We start from the raw sequence: 16,239 nt of genomic DNA on the forward strand, positions 1-16,239 counted from the left end.
CTTTCAAAAGAGTTACATCATGTAAGATATAAAGAAATGGATTTGAAGAGAAAAGCTACACTACCAAAAAGCAAACCACCTCACTTCTCTGCACCTTGGTTCCCTCTTCTGAAAACACTAACAATTTAAACAGAATGCTACTTAAGGGTTCTACCAACTCTAATAGTCTATGATGCAAGAAAAAAAATAAGAGTAGATAAAAAAAATAGAAAACTTCAACATTGTATAGAATTGTACCATTACCCAGAAAGAGTAGGAATGATAAAGAGATAATGGCCAAAGCCTTTCCTTCAGGGAAATCAAAAGAAGATACAAAAGTAATTTCCTCAGCCTGTATCTTTAAAAAGTTAAAAAATAAACTGCAATTTAGAGTTAAATATATATCAAGCTGGACATACATATTTACCTCAACTTCTTCCCTAAACCTAACACAACTTTAAAGGGATCAAACAGGTAGAACAGGAGAGTAAGCAACAGCAATAAATTTCTGGAAGCTGACAAAAGAACAAGCAGTAACTGACGTAGGAGACTAGGGAAAGCTGTACCGTAATTCAGCAGTGCCAAATAAGTCCCACTAAAGAAGAACTCAATAATTAGAAGAATCAGGTGCCTCTGAGAGTGAGGGTAATATCAGAACAAAAACAGACTTGGTTGAAAGACTGTAATAAGCAGTTAGACACAGTTGCCTCCTCCACCTCTCTCATTTAGGGGACCACCCTTCTCTCATGTTGGCAAAAAACTGAAGATATCTCTAGGTTGGTGATACCAATACATATACATGACCTGGGAGAATACCATATATATGACCTGGGAGATTAAGTGAAGGTCGACATAAAAAAATGCTCCAGTCATGATGCTGTAGCTCATTACCATACCACCCCACCTCCCAAAACAATCAAAAATACCGAGTAAATATTTTTAACTTGGTGATAACCACGGTGATATTTCAAATTGGTTGGGGGAAGTTAAATTTTAAAATAGTACTTACACAACTAGGTAGTAATGTGGAAAAGAAAAACTTAAACCCATTTTCTTCTCTTTACATCAATACAAATTCTAGATAAACTACTTAAATGTAAAAAACAAAAACAGGGCAGCCCCGGTGGTGCAGCGGTTTAGTGCTGCCTGCAACCCAGGGTGTGATCCTGGAGACCCGGGATCAAGTCCCATGTCGGGGTCTCTGCATGGAGCCTGCTTCTCCCTCTGCCTGTGTCTCTGCCCCTCTCTTTCTCTCTCTGTGTCTCTATGAATGAATGAATGAATGAATGAATGAATGAATAAATAAACAAACAAAACCCCCAAAACCATTATAGCAATAGACCATTAGAATGACTTTTATAATCTTAGAGTACAGTAGCTTAGTATGACACAAACCCCAAAAGCTTTAAGGTATTAATACAACTACATAGAAATCATGTAAAAACAAGATGCCTGGGTGGCTTAGTCAGTTGTGTCCAACTCTTGATCTCGGCTCAGGTCTCAATATGTTAAGCCCTGCACTGGGCTTAACTCACAACCCTTAGTTTAAACCCCACATTGGGCCCCGTGTTGAGCCTATTTAAAAAAAAAAAAAGTGTAGCAAAAGCTAGTATAAGTCAAAATTCAAACGACAAAAAGAATATACATATATTTGTATATATATTAGTTCATATCACCAAGGGCTTGTTTTTCTAATAAAACATTCCCACATATTCACAAGACAAAGAAACCAATCTAACGGGAAAAGAGACAAAGGATATGAAGTTACAAGTTAACAAAAAGGAATATAATTAACGTTAAAATGAGCAAAAGTACCAAATGTCTTGTAAAGAGAAATACAATTTAAAGGTACGGGATAAATTTTATGTATATTTTACCTCAATAAAAAAAAAAGTACGAGATAGCATTTTCCACCCAACAGAATAGCAAAATTCATAAAGTTTGTTACTGTATTATGTTGGAAGGGAAGATAAGGAAACATAATATGAGAATACAAATTGATACAAATACTATGGAAAATAAAAGTTCATAGTATTGGGCAGCCCCGGTGGCGCAGTGGTTTAGTGCCGCCTGCAGCCTGGGGTGTGATCCTGGAGACCGGGGATCGAGTCCCACATCGGGCTTCCTGCATGGAGCCTGCTTCTCCCTCTGCCTGTGTCTCTGCCTCTCTCTTCGCTCTCTCTGAATGAATGAATAAATAAATCTTTAAAAAAAAAAAAAAAAAAAAAGACTTGCTTAAAAAAAAAAAAAGTTCATAGTATCTACCAAAATTATTAGTGCTCATTTTGATCTAGCAATTCTATTTTTAGGAATCTACCCTATAAATACTTCCAAATATATGAAAATGAAACATATACAAAGTTTTCCTCTGCAGCACTGTTTGAAATGGTAAAATGTAAATATCCATAAAAATAAAAAAGCAACATTTCTATTGATATGGATTAATTTCTAAGTATCAGAATTATAAATATGGCATACTATCATTTTTGTGTTAAAAGGAAATATACAGGGATCCCTGGGTGGCGCAGCGGTTTGGCGCCTGCCTTTGGCCCAGGGCGCGATCCTGGAGACCCGGGATCGAATCCCACATCGGGCTTCCGGTGCATGGAGCCTGCTTCTCCCTCTGCCTATGTCTCTGCCTCTCTCTCTTTCTCTCTCTGTGACTATCATAAATAAATAAAAATTTAAAAAAAAAAAAAGGAAATATACATGTATATGCTTATATTTATTTACTTATATATGACTGTGCATACAAATATATAAAACCCCTACATGTGTACACACACATATAATTGCTTGTATATGTAATACCTCTGAAGAGATACACTATAAACTGGTACACTATTGGCTGCCTTCAGGGAAGAGAACCGAATGATTAAGAGGAAGATTTTTTTTTAATCTTTTGTTCCTTCTGAATTTTAAGCTATATAAATATATTATTCATTCAAAACAAAACTTAAAAGCAATAAATGCTGACAGAAGAATGCTAGCTAAACCAATTTCTCCAGTTAAAACCCTTCAATAGCTTCCCATTTCCAAAGTTCTAACCCTGACCAAAGTTTTCCTATACAGTGCACTTTTCAACTATGTCAACTATGCTCCACAAAAATATCTTAGCCTCTAGTGTAAACAGACATCTTTCCCCACAGTTAACTAAAAAATGTTTAAGCTACAATAAGCAATGCTTAACACAATAAAATTTGTGTACCAACTATAGAAAGTGCCAGGGTATATGAATGAAAACTGTATCCCCTCCAATCTGAAACCTTAAATCTCCAGTTGTTTCAGCCATTTGATGGACAAATTCTCCTGAAGGGAAACACTGGTAGAGGAATGTCAACAGATTTCAGAAGTGCTTATGGTACTGTCTGCAGCTACAATCCATATACATAGTTTTCCAAATATTAAGTAACATTTTAGATAGTGGGAGATGGACAATTTACCATCTTGGTGAGTCAAGACCCTGACTTCTTTCTTCTTATTCAAAGAAGCAGAAAGCAAAAATGGAATTCCTATTAGACTTTATTCAAAACATTTGTCTTTCTTCTACGTCTGTACAATTAACGGCTTCTGGAAACTACCAACGTGTAAATAACTTATAATCATGAAATGATGTCATATCCACAATTTAGATTAGAAGGGAGAGATTAGGGACGCCTGGGTGGCTCAGTGGTTGAGCGTCTGCCTTCAGCACAGGATGGAATCCCACACCGGTCTCCCTGCATGGAGCCTGCTTCTCCCTCTGCCTGTGTCTGCCTCTCTCTCTCTCTCTCTCTGTCTCCCATGAATAAATTAATAAAAATCTTACAAAAAAAGAAATAGAGGTAGAAAACCATTTTTTTTAAAAAAGGAGAGATTAGAGTAAAATGTACTTGGAATACAATGTCATTGTATTAAAATGACCTCAAAAAGAACTGTGGCCAAGTTCCATAACCCTTACTAAACTCCTAATGCTGACTTTTACTGTATAAAAACCTGTTTTCCCACAAGAGACTCCTTACCTTTCACCTAGAACAAAGAGCAATCTTACATGAAATAGATCTGTGGATTCTCTAATACCAAACAAATCTGAAGTAGAAACAAAGGACTGCTTCTCTGTGTATTTGGCTCCCCTCCATCATCTCTACAATACTGCTGCATCATAAGAAAAAGCTATTAGCATACATTGGATATTACTTTTAATCCTTCAGAAATACTTCTGATGTTACCATGGCAATAAAAAAATGTCTGCTTCTTGGAGCTGGCGCTTAGAGAATAAAAATTAGACCTGCATAAAAAAGTTATGAACTCTGAAAGTAGTAAAACTTTGTACGCCTCCCATACAAATTATGTAAAACTGAAATACATGATTATAAGCTAACCAGTTAATTGCTACTCATTTTTTATTAAACTGTATATGTAATTTAAAATCTAGGACAACATATACGCAAAGTAAGTGACTGCTTATCCATATCAAGATTTTTGTTATTATTTTAATTCCTTTATCACTGTAGCGCATTAACTAATGTCTAAGGACTGCTTCGTAATACATATTGTTCTTCACAGGATTAACATTTTAATGAGACGGAAGCTATTATTTTCTGTGCATTTAAAGCGAGTAACCTGCAGGCTTTACATAAGCAGATCTCAGTCAGGTCTCCTCATTTCCAGTATGATTTCACTATTTTGCATATCACTGCTCCCCACAAGTTTAACTCACCTCAACGACACCGGGCGTTAGTGGGAGTAACGGTAAGGACCAGTAAGCATCAGTCTAGGTGAAGCAGTCTTCCTGAAGCGGTTAGCGAGGCAGAGGCAGCACCCCGGATTCCGAGAATGACATCCTGGAAGAGAAACAGTCTATCTAACCCGCCACAGGCCAGCCGAAGGAGGGCAACGAGACTCCAGACTTTGGCTGACCCCTCAGACTTGACTCCTTCCCGCCTCCGGCAACGCCCCGTGACACAGGTCCACACGCTCGGAGCCAAGAAACTGGTTTCCGAGCCGCTTGGAAACGGCGGGCGGCGGCAGGGGCGGTAGAGGGGGCGGGGGGAGCGCCCGGGTTACCGCCCCTGCAACTTCACAGAGATGGTTGCCAGTGGCCTCAGGGGTGGGGGTGGGGAGATGGCACTGGGACTGGGAGGCTACCTGCCTGCCACGTCCTTTGGCCCCGCCACGCCGGCTCTGGACTCGGGGCTACGCGGGGAACCTCTCAGGACTCCCAGCTGAGGACCCGCACCCTCACGCCCTAAAACCCTAGAGTGAATGCAGTGGAAGGGGGAGCGGCCTGCGCGTCACTGGCGCGGGCGTGTGACGTAAGCGCGCGGAAGCCGGCGCGCATTGGGCGTGGCGTGGAAGGCGTGGCACGGAGGGGCAGGACCGAGGGGCGGAGGGGCGGAGCCAATGGGCGGAGGGGCGGGGCCAAGGCGCAGCAGGTGGAACAGGATGCGGGAGACTTAGGAGTTGAAAAGAAGGGAGTAAAGCCGAGAGGAGGGCTGGAGGTCCCTAACGGGCTGATTTTGAATAAAGTATTTTATAAATTGGTCCCACATGTACTACAGAGAGAACAGGATTTTTTTTTTAACGTGATGTCTGTTACTTAGGGATACCGCATTTTTAAAAGTAATTTAGTCTTTTTCCAGTACATTTTTGGATGATTAGCAAGAAGGTATTTTTAAGTCTTGAAATTTTTTTAAGACTGTAATGTGGTTTTCTACACATTTACATCCAATGTGTATGTAAATTACTTACCGGTATATTGAAAGATGGCAGGACTTTCAAAGATAGGGACAGGTTTTCTAGTAACAAGGGATTAAGTCTATTGTCCTGAATAGGCCTATGGCTAAGTTGCCTTACCTGGAGTACACCTGAAATACTGGAGAAGCCAAATTTGAAGCTGAAGGAGAATGGTAGCTTGTCTACTGCATAAGTTACACTCTAGGTTGTACCTGTTGTACATGTGATGTATGTAGCCCGGTGGAGAGTCCACAGATTTTGCCAGAGACCTCAAAGGTCAGATTCCGATCATTGCTTCAAAGAAATCTGCTTCCTTCTCTCTCATCCTGTCTCCAAAACGCCAACACCCAAGATCTCTCTGATTTTTCCCAGTTTTTGGGTTAGCCATGCTTTTAATAAATTAAACAAAGAAAGGAAAGGAAAGGAAAAGAAAAGAAAAGAAAAGAAAAGAAAAGAAAGAAAAAAAAGAAAAGAAAAGAAAAGAAAAGAAAAGAAAAGAAAAGAAAAAAAACTTTATTACCAGCATAGAAATTGAAAGTTTTTGGCTTCTTTGCCAGAAGATGGCGCTGCAAGTCATCTAACCTGGCAAACTGGAGAAAATCTGCTTTGGTTTATTTCCACTTCAGTCCCCACCCATGCAAAAGACTTGTTTCCCTCATTTTCCCAATTTCTCATCTAGCCTCTTGTGACCCCGCCCACCCCCAGTTAGTAGGAATTTTGGTGTCTGAATGCACAATAACTCTATTTCTACCCACATCCCTTTGTACAGCAAGCAACACAAGAACGTTGCCAACTGTCAATCTAAGTAAATTCTCTTTTGCTGCTTTCATGAAGTATGGCTAGTCAGAGACCTCCTTAGATAATTTTTTAAGCTCCTATCATAAACTGTTGGTGGGGATATGAACTGCTACAGTATTTGTAGAAGGTATGCTAGGAATATGCATATCCTTCTGACTTCTTTTGCCAATTCTGTAAAATAGCACCATCCAACATGGCACTCCTGGGGTGGTAGAATTGCTGGGAGAAGGGAATGGCCTATACAACCTCCACTCATGGGTAATCTCTACCATTTGTTTCTGTGTATCTGCCAGGGTAGGAGCAAGACTAGTGAACGAGCACTTCTAGACCTGGTTGGATGGATAAGCTCTTACTACTGCTAGTTATTCTTTTTTTCCTTTCCCTGAGGGCTTAAAGATTTTGTTGGCTGGTTAGTGGGGAAAGAATAAAGCTAATTTGAGAATTGGTAGAGCTTTTGTTATTAATGTTTCAGCTCAATTCTAATCAAAAGAAAATGATTTCCAGTACAAGAACCTGATTTTATTCACATAACTTTTTTTGCAATCCCTCCATATATTTCCTATATACTGAGGGCTTACTAATTTTTGTGCTGCAAAAGGCACAAAAATGTATTCTGCTCTAAAGCCTCTAGAAGGAGGCTGACCCCTTGATTTGGCCAATGAGATTTGAGTTGGACTTCTAACCTACAAAGTTCTAAGTTAATAAACTGGTGTTGTTTCAAGGCACTAAGCTTGTGGGAATTTGTTGCAATTGTATATTAATACAAACTCCTATTCGCTTAAGGTTCCAGGAGCAGAGTAGATCAGGCTGACTGGTAAATTCTTTTTATTGTGTAGGAAAAGCCCACACCTGAATCTGTAAAAACACCTTATTGGGAATTACCTCAGCTCAAGGAAGCTCCTTCTTAATCATCTTCCCTAAAGTACAGGATCTAGTAAGAACCCTAATCAAACAGGATCCCTTCTGTAACACATGCTGAGAAGAAATGAGATCAAGCTAGAAATATTCACATTAGAACAAATAAAGAAAATGTTCAAGGAAACTGGTTGTAGTCCTTACCATGTAAAATACCCAAGTCTGTTGAAGAGGAAATTTAACACCACTAGATTCTTCTAACAAAAATAGCAGAAAAATTACAGAGAAGGTTCTTCCCCAGATGGAATCTATTGTTATATCACCAAAATATATAGCACATTGTCTAGATAGATTGCCCCATGTCTAATGTACTGGTTCTGACTGAATGCTGCTTATTAACTGGGTATGATTTAAGATATGGATGTTTAGGCCCAAACTTGGGAAAATTATAATAATTTCTGAGAGTGGAGTCCAAGCAAGAATATTTTTTTGAGGCTCCCTAGATGGTTCTGATGCAAAGTGAAGGTTGAGAACTGCTGGCAAGATGTCAGAAATCATGCATTTTAAACACATTCTTCTAAAGAAATAAGGTAGTACACAGTATAAACAATATTACAAAAAAAAAACTAATGTGCAAGTGGACTCATTCTTGTCTATTTACAAAGGATCTTTGGGATAATCCCCCATGTAAGAACTATTACACTACCATAAAAGGATTTAGGATTTATTTTAAAAGGATCATAGAAAGCATATATTATTAATAGCCTGTGACTATTAGTCTACTAATCTCAGAATCTACCAGGCTCAGAATTTCTGTGCTGCTTCCAAAAAGTAGGCTACCTATCTGCAGTGAGAAGAAAACATCTAATGTCTGTAAATGTCTTGTAAAACAGTGTCCCAAATAAAATAATATTGTGCTTAGATATTACCATGGTTCTGTGAATTCTACCTTGATAAAAGTAAGGAGTTATAAGAAGTTTGTCTGCATTGCGAGCACCCCCATCACCATGGTACAATAGCAACCCCATGGCCCAGAACTGTATTGTTTGAGAATATTCAGTTCTGCCCTGGAAAAAAAGAAATAGGATGGACAAAACTCATGTGTTAACAGATAGGGCAGCCTCTGTGGCTTAGCTGTTTAGCGCCACCTTCAGCCAATACTGAGTCCCATGTCAGGCTCCCTGCATGGAGCCTGCTTCTCCCTCTCCCTGTGTCTCTGCCTCTCTCTTTCTCTCTCTCTGTCTCTAATAAATAAATCTTTTAAAAAATAATAAAGTTACTACCCTGTGATATATGGTGGATAGATAAAGTCAGCAGGGCATATACTTGTGAACATAGGTAGAAAAGGCTGGAAAAACCAAGAGATACCCAATATTAATGAAGTACTAAACATACAAGAGGTATCTAACATTCATTAAGCAATATATATTCAGCAATATAAGCAATAACACTCAATATACATGAGACACTCAACATTCGTAGGTCTTTTTTTTTTTATTCATAGGTCTTTTTTAAAAATTTTAATTTAAATTTAATTTGCCAACATATAGTACAACACCCAGTGCTTAGCCCATCAATGCCCTCCTCAGTGCCCATCACCCAGTCACTCCATTCCCTACTCTCCTCTCCTTCTGCAACTCTTTGTTTGTTTCCCAGAGTTAGGAGTCTGTCATGGTTTGTTTCCCTCTCTAATTTTTCCCAGTTTATCTTCTTTCCCTTATAATCCCTTTCACTATTTCTTATATTCCACGTATGAGTGAAACCATATGATGATTGTCCTTCTCCAATTGACTTATTTCACTCAGTATAATACCCTCCAGTTGTATCTACATCAAAGCAAATGGTGGGTATTTGTCTCTTCTGATGGCTGAGTAATATTCCATTGTGTGTGTGTGTACATATGTATGTGTGTAAATATATATATATATATATACACACACACATATATCTCACATCTTCTTTATCCATTTATCTGTTGAAGGATATCGTGGCTCCTTCCATAGTTTGGCTATTGTGAACATTGCTTCTATGAACATTGGGGTGCAGGTGTCCCAGCAGTTCACTACATCAGTATCTTGGTGGTAAATACACAGTAGTGCAATTGCTGGGTCACAGAGTAGCTCTATTTTTAACTTCTTGAGGAACCTCCACACTGTTTTCCAGAGTGGCTGCACCAGTTTGCTTTCCCACCAACAGTGGAAGAGTGTTCCCCTTTCTCCACATCATCGCCAATATTTGTTGTTTCCTGTCTTGTTAATTTTAGCCATTCTCACTGGTGTGAAGTGGTATCTCACTGTGGTTTTGATTTGTATTTCCCTGATGGCAAGTGATGCGGAGCACTTTTTCATGTGCTTGTTGGCCATATGTAGGTCTTCTTTGGAGAAATATCTGTTCATGTCTTCTGACCATTTCTTGACTGGATTACTTGCTGTTTCAGTGTTGAGTTTGATAAGTTCTTTTAGATCTTGGATACTAGCCTTTTAGCTGATAAGTCATTAACATTCACGGGTCTTGGGATGCCTGGGTGGCTCAGTGGTTGAAGTATCCAACCTTCGGCTCAGGGCGTGAGTGATCCTGGAGTCCTAGGATTGAGTCCCACATAGGGCTCCCTGTATGGAGCCTCCTTCTCCCTCTGCCTGTGTCTCTGCCTCTCTCTCTTTCTCTGTGTCTCTCATGAATAAATAAATAAAATCTTAAAAAAGAAAAAGAAGGGGATCCCTGGGTGGTGCAGCGGTTTGGTGCCCGCCTTTGGCCCAGGGCGCGATTCTGGAGACCCGGGATCGAATCCCACGTCGGGCTCCCAGTGCATGGAGCCTGCTTCTCCCTCTGCCTATGTCTCTGCCTCTCTCTCTCTCTCTGTGACTATCATAAATAAATAATAAAAAAAAATTAAAAAAAGAAAAAGAAACAGAATATTTACTGGTCTTAATTCTGCCACCCAGTGGTGACATTCATACTGCATCCCACATGATCTGTTCCAAGAGTGTAAAAGCTGTACCTGCCCACTAGGTTAATTAGCAAACTAAAGATGTGCCCAGGCACTCTTGTTCCTACTTCTCTTTGATAGTCAGTGTTATTAGCTTACGCATCTTCCGTCTCTGAACCTTTGCTCAAACATCAACTCTAGTCCTAATTACCTCACCATCAACAGGAAGGCTAATATGCCAAAAAGAGAGGACACACGAGCATTGCACAATCAGGTTTCATTTTTTTAAAAAAAGACTTTATTTATTCATGAGAGACACACACAGAGAGAGGCAGAGACACAAGCAGAGGGAGAAGCAGGCTCCAAGAAGGGAGCCCAAAGTGGGACTCGATCCCAGGTCTCCAGGATCAAGCCCTGGGTTGAAGGTGGCACTAAACCGCTGAGCCACCCAGGCTGCCCCACAACCATGTTTCACATCATTGGTCTTTCTTCTCCATTTGTACCCTATCTTAAGGATGTTAATTTTCTTTTTCCCCCTGCTTTTCATGGTATGTTAGCCTTTCTGTGATCTCTGGGATAGCTTGTCTGGAGTATATTTGGGGGTTATCATTGTATAAAGGTAATTTCCCACAGAACACCAAGCAGGTAATATCTGGATATTAGTGGGAATGTATGTTATAAAGAACTTTAAAACAGTGAATGTATTTTGCCTGATGTCCTATAGTTTTTAACTCTGCACTAAAGAAATACCAGTGTAGACTTTCCTGGCAACAATCCCTAATTTCGGCAGGTCTTAAAATATGTCCTTAGAAGAATTTTTAATTTTTAAGTTTTCCAAATAAACTCAATTAACAATTTGTGGAGTATTCATTATAATAGAGTGCAGTTCATTTTAATTGTAACAAGCTAAATTTCTTGATCCTACGAAGGTCACCTGAGTGACCCACTGATTACTGTGTATGCTGGGTGACTAGACTCATTGTTCCAGGATTAGATAACAAGAACTTTCGGAGTATTTTGCCTGTTTAAGTGGCATAGCCTGAGATTCAGACTTATGGAAATATGTGTGAAATCCTAGCTACAATTTTATACAAGACCTAGTGATAGGGAAGAGCAAAGGGTGTTTTGATATAAAGTTACACTGAGAGAAACGTGATTTGTGGGTTGGTGCCAGCACTGAATCAGGAAGTGAATATAGTGATTTGAATCTGTGAGATTGTCAGCAGTGGGAACAGATAACTGAGCCAAAAAAGCTGGTGATTATGCCTATTAAAGCATAAAACCCTTTCAGGTGAGGGTAATACAAAGAGGCTTTCCTCTTCTCAAAACAACAAAAAACAAACACAAAACAAATAAAAAAAAAAACCCAAACCAACTACTGTATCAGGGAAGAGAGGAGCACTCTTTCATCACTTTTGGCAAGTGGCTGTGCATTTGAGGACAATGACTATCTTCCTTTATTCTTTTTTGAACTGGAATGCCTGCAACTCTAATATCTGTCTCACCATTCTATTTTGGGAGTGTTGGAACCAGATAACTTGGCCCTTTAGTTTCACAGATCCACTGATGAAGAATAGATTAAGAAGCCTCATCTTCATCTGATTTGGAAGAGATTTTGGACTTTGAGTTGATGATATTTAGATTAGGATGAGGCCAATCAGAACTTTGGAAAAGGGTGAATATTTTACTTGTAAATCACCAGGGGCTAGAGGGTAGATTGTGGCAGGCAGAAATCTGGGATGGTGTCAAGCTTCCCATGTGCTGATGTATAATTACCTCTCCTTCAGTGTGGGCCGGACTATGAATATAGGGATTTCACTTCCATTAAAAGGTTATTAATCAATTGGCTTTCAACTAATAAAAAACTAGATGATGGGCAGGCTTGACCTAATTAGGTGACTCCTAAAAAGAAGTCAGAGAGACTCAAGAGAAATTCTGCTGGCTTTGAAGGCAGGTAAGCTGCTATTTTGTGAGAGGGCCATGAAGTTAGGAATTGAGGATAGTCTGTAGGAACTAAGAGCAATCTTGGTTGATAGCTAGTAAGAAAGCAGGGATCTCAGTCCTATAGCCACAAATATATTCTCCCAGGACCCTGATTATGCAGCTATCAAAAAAGAGTTGAATCTAGAATGTTGATGATATTAATGCTTATAGAATGCTATGTGCTTTGAAGATACAAGATAAATATGTAAGTCAGATATTCATTACTCTCTTGTACTAGAGGGCCCAAGAAGTGTACATAGTCAAAAGCACTGGTGTGTAATACACAGTTTAATAAAAACTTAGTAGGGAGTCAAAGAAGACAGTTTTGTTGCACATCCCATTGTAAAACACTTGATGGCAAATTATTTTCTAACACTTTATTTACTCCATTCCTTCTCTGGGGCAACCTGGCTCGTTTCCTTCCCTGTCCCTTCTCAAAAGGAAAACAAAGTCTTCTTACTTCATACCAAGCAGCTTCACGCTCTTCCCTGAATTCTAGGAACCAGGTGATTCAGATCTAGGGTCTTCTACCCTAAATAGTTATCAAAATGTTTGGCCAAGGGGCACCTGGGTGGCTTAGCTGGGTAATGTCTGCCTTCAGCTTAGGTCATGATCTCAGGGTCCTGGGATGGAGCCCCCTGTCAGGTCTCTGCTCAGCGGGGAGCCACTGCTTCCCCCTGCTTGTGCTGTCAAGTAAATAAATAAAATCTTAAAAAAGTGTATTTGGTCAAGCCAAGGCAGATATCTCTCAACAGGGCTTCTGGTGAATAAATCTTCCTGTATTTTAATATGTATATCTTTGTATGTGCCTAGAAAGTTCCCCAAGATATACTTTAGTATTCTTTTGTGGGCAGTGACACTAAGGTTGGTCAGGTTGTGGAGGACATCAACTTTCAGTTTGTATTTCCTATGTTGTTTCAAAATGTTTAAAGTCATTACTTTAGCTTCTTAACCTTACTGTAACAAAGTAACACAAACTGAGGAGATCAAAACAGCAGAAGCTTATTTTCTCAGTGCTGGAGTCTGGAAGTCTGAAGATTAAGGTGTCCATAAGGTTACACTCTCTCTTCAAGGGCTCCAGGGAAGAATTCTGAAGCTGTTTCTTCCAGCTTCGGTAGCCCCAACTGTTCTTTAGCTTTTGACAGCCTAACTCCAATCTCTGTCTCCATCTTCACATAGCCATACTCCTGTCTGTGTCTCTTCTTATAAAGGCACTAATTACATTGAATTAGCCCATCCTAATTACCTTACCAGATCACATGTAAAGAATATATTTCCAAATGAAGTCATATTTATGGGGTGGGGGAGAATCTTTTGAGGGAACATAGCCTATAATAGCCATTGCTTACTCTTAATTTGAAAAACTAAAAAAAATACTAATGTGCAACATTCTACAAGACAACATTCTTGCTCTCTTTAAAAACATCAGTATCAAAAAAAAAAAAAAAAATAAAAACATCAGTATCATGAAAAATTGGGGTAGGAGCTGAAGATTAAAAGATTTAAGAAACATAAATGCAATGCTTGAAACCTGATTGGATTCTGGTTTGAAAAAAAAGCTGCAAATATGTTTTTAACAACTGGCAAAATTTAAATATGATTAGTTATTAGATATCAGGGACTTACTGCTAATTGTCCTAGTGGTGTTGGGGAAGATGTTACTTTTAGGAGATGCATGTTTAAGTATCTAAGGATAATGTGTAATGTCTGCATCCTACTCTACATGCTTCAGGGGGAAAAATCCTAATGTAGATGAAGCAAAATATTGCAGAATTTTTTAATGTCGGTGACTGATCCTGTCATGTCCATATCAATGTCATTTTCAGCTATTTTAAGTGGAATTTAGACATCACAAACATAAGTTTTTAGTATTTATCATATACTTTAAAGAAATGAAAACCCGCTGAATATGGGCATGCAATGTCCATGATTCAGGTTTTCTGGCTGTTTGGATATTTTTTATTTTTAAATTTTATTTTATTTTTTAAAGATTTATTTATTTAGTTATTCATGATAGAGAGAGAGAGGCAGAGACACAGGCGAGGGAGAAGCAGGCTCCATGCCAGGAGCCCGACGCGGTACTCGATCCCGGGACTCCAGGATCACGCCCTGGGCCAAAGGCAGGCGCTAAACCGCTGAGCCACCCAGGGATCCCCTTATTATTATTATTTTTTAAAGATTTTATTTGACACAGAGAGAGAGAGCCAACGCACAAGCAGGGAGAGCAGCAGGCAGAGGGAGGAGAGAGGCAGGCTCCCTGCTAAGCAGAGAGCCCCAACACCTGGGGCGCAAGGTGGGACTATCCCAGGACCCTGAGATCATGACCTCAGTCCAATGCAGAGGCTTAATCCACTGAGCCACCCAGGTGCCCCACGGATATTTTCAAAACAACCTTGGGGGAAAAACTACTTACAAAGCTCTCCAACCATCCAGTTACCTACGGTAAAACACAAACTCTTCGGCATAACCGCTGACTTCTGCATCAGCATCTCGACTCACTATCCCCAGGCTACATCGTGCATATTATATCCAAGTAACGCCAGGATAACATAGAACTAACTTTCCATTTCCTCCTCCCTTGCTTGCCGTTCCTACCAGGTTGTTTGCTCCTCCCTCTGCCCCAACTTTTCCCAAATTGCGGATCAGACGTCACCTCCTCCGGGAAGGCTTCTTCTCACACTGCTGTCCCAGGGGAGGGCTCAGGACTGCACCGCAACGTAAACCCCTATGAGCTCGGGGGTCGGGTTCACGAATGCTGGCCGGCACACATTAATTTAATGAAGGTGAATACATTCAAGTCCACCGTGTAAAATCCTCGAATGGCACATTTTCCCCAATAGCTGATTTCCAAGCATCATTTTTGAGCTGGGTTAAACTGGGTCATCAGCTTCGTCTACAGGTGTGTCGGGCTCAGGACCCTCAACCACACGGAGAGCGCGTTGAGCCCGCTGCACCCCCGCCGGCCGCCCGCACGCAGGCGAAACCCGGCGCCCGAGGCCACTTCTCTCCGTCTGTTTCGGGACCACAGCTGGCGGTGATTTTCCGCGCGGCTCCGGTCTCTCCCGCCGGCGTGGAGCGGGGAGCTCCGGGAGATGCCGGGAACTGCCTTCCGAGAACGTTCCCCGAGGCGGCCGCCTCCCGCCCCTCCGAGAGGTCACCGGCGGGGCCACCCGCGAAGCGTGAGCGACGAGAGCCGGCTGCGGGAGAAGGTCTGGCGCCCCGGGCCGCCCCGCAGGGCGCACACCCCGCCCGGCCCCTCCCCTCCCCCCGCCGCCGCAGCCCCGCCCACCGCCTCACTCCACCCAATCGGCGCGGCCGGCGGAGGACGGCCTCGGCGGCCCGACGCCGAGCGGCCGTTCACGTCGGCGCGCTGACGTTACGCGCAGACGCACCTGTCGGGCTCCCCTTACGCGGCTCGGGGCCGGGCTGGTCCGGAGCCCACAGCCCCTTTTCCCAGCCCCAGTCCGTCCGCGGCCGGGAATTGGGTTGCGTAATGAGGCCGGAGGGTGTGCTGGGCTGAAAGGCATAGTCTTTTTCGTTTCCGAGTCGGAGCACGGGTTCAGTTTGAGTCTCTTAAGAGGGAAGTGAGGTTGGAGATTTTTATTTTTTAATGTGGGGTGGAAGCAGTTGACTCTAGGGCCCTCCGAAGGAAGCGGATTGAACTTAATGCTGCTCCCGTGTTGGGAGGAGGACAAAAAAGGTCCCGCCTGGCAAAATTTCCGTAACTTCATCAGTAGAAAATCCAAGGTACCGTTTAAACTGCAGTAGTGTCCGTGGAGTCCAGCCGTCTCCAGGTGGAGCTCCCAGGGTAGCTAGGTTTTTAGGTTTGGAACAGATGCAGAATCCAAAGGCAGCGCAAAAAACAGCCACGGATTTTGCTATGCCTCTGAGCTGCAAGGTGAGTGACCTGGCACGTTCACGGGTTTGGGTCAGCTGTGATGCCAGGGCTCTCGTCTTGGTTCATCTTAGAACAGGCAGCCTAA

At 41.4% G+C, this 16,239-nt stretch overlaps 2 protein-coding genes across 23 annotated transcripts in view; one reads left to right on the top strand and one right to left on the bottom strand.

The window, feature by feature from the left end:
* The window catches only part of NEK1 (NIMA related kinase 1), a 228,597-nt gene extending 213,124 nt beyond the window's left edge, over nucleotides 1–15,473 (bottom strand). For 13 of the 19 annotated variants that reach the window (XR_012016397.1, XM_072795963.1, XM_072795958.1 and 10 more), the window contains exons 1-2: nucleotides 5,107–5,300; nucleotides 4,679–4,802 (exon numbers count right to left, since the gene is read on the bottom strand). The gene's annotated coding sequence lies outside the window, so the exon portion shown is untranslated. Of the gene's footprint in view, nucleotides 1–4,678; nucleotides 4,803–5,106; nucleotides 5,301–5,906; nucleotides 5,926–14,909 lie in introns of those variants that run through there. The other 6 variants (XM_072795964.1, XM_072795959.1, XM_072795953.1 and 3 more) reach the window with 4 other exon arrangements.
* A 160-nt stretch (nucleotides 15,474–15,633) lies between these two features.
* CLCN3 (chloride voltage-gated channel 3) overlaps nucleotides 15,634–16,239 on the top strand; it is an 88,120-nt gene continuing 87,514 nt past the window's right edge. For all 4 annotated transcript variants that reach the window (XM_072795979.1, XM_072795972.1, XM_072795974.1 and 1 more), the window contains exon 1: nucleotides 15,634–16,154. The gene's annotated coding sequence lies outside the window, so the exon portion shown is untranslated. The remainder of the gene's footprint in view (nucleotides 16,155–16,239) is intronic.

This window comes from Canis lupus, chromosome 24, assembly GCF_048164855.1.
Source record: "Canis lupus baileyi chromosome 24, mCanLup2.hap1, whole genome shotgun sequence".
Lineage (NCBI taxonomy): Eukaryota > Metazoa > Chordata > Mammalia > Carnivora > Canidae > Canis > Canis lupus.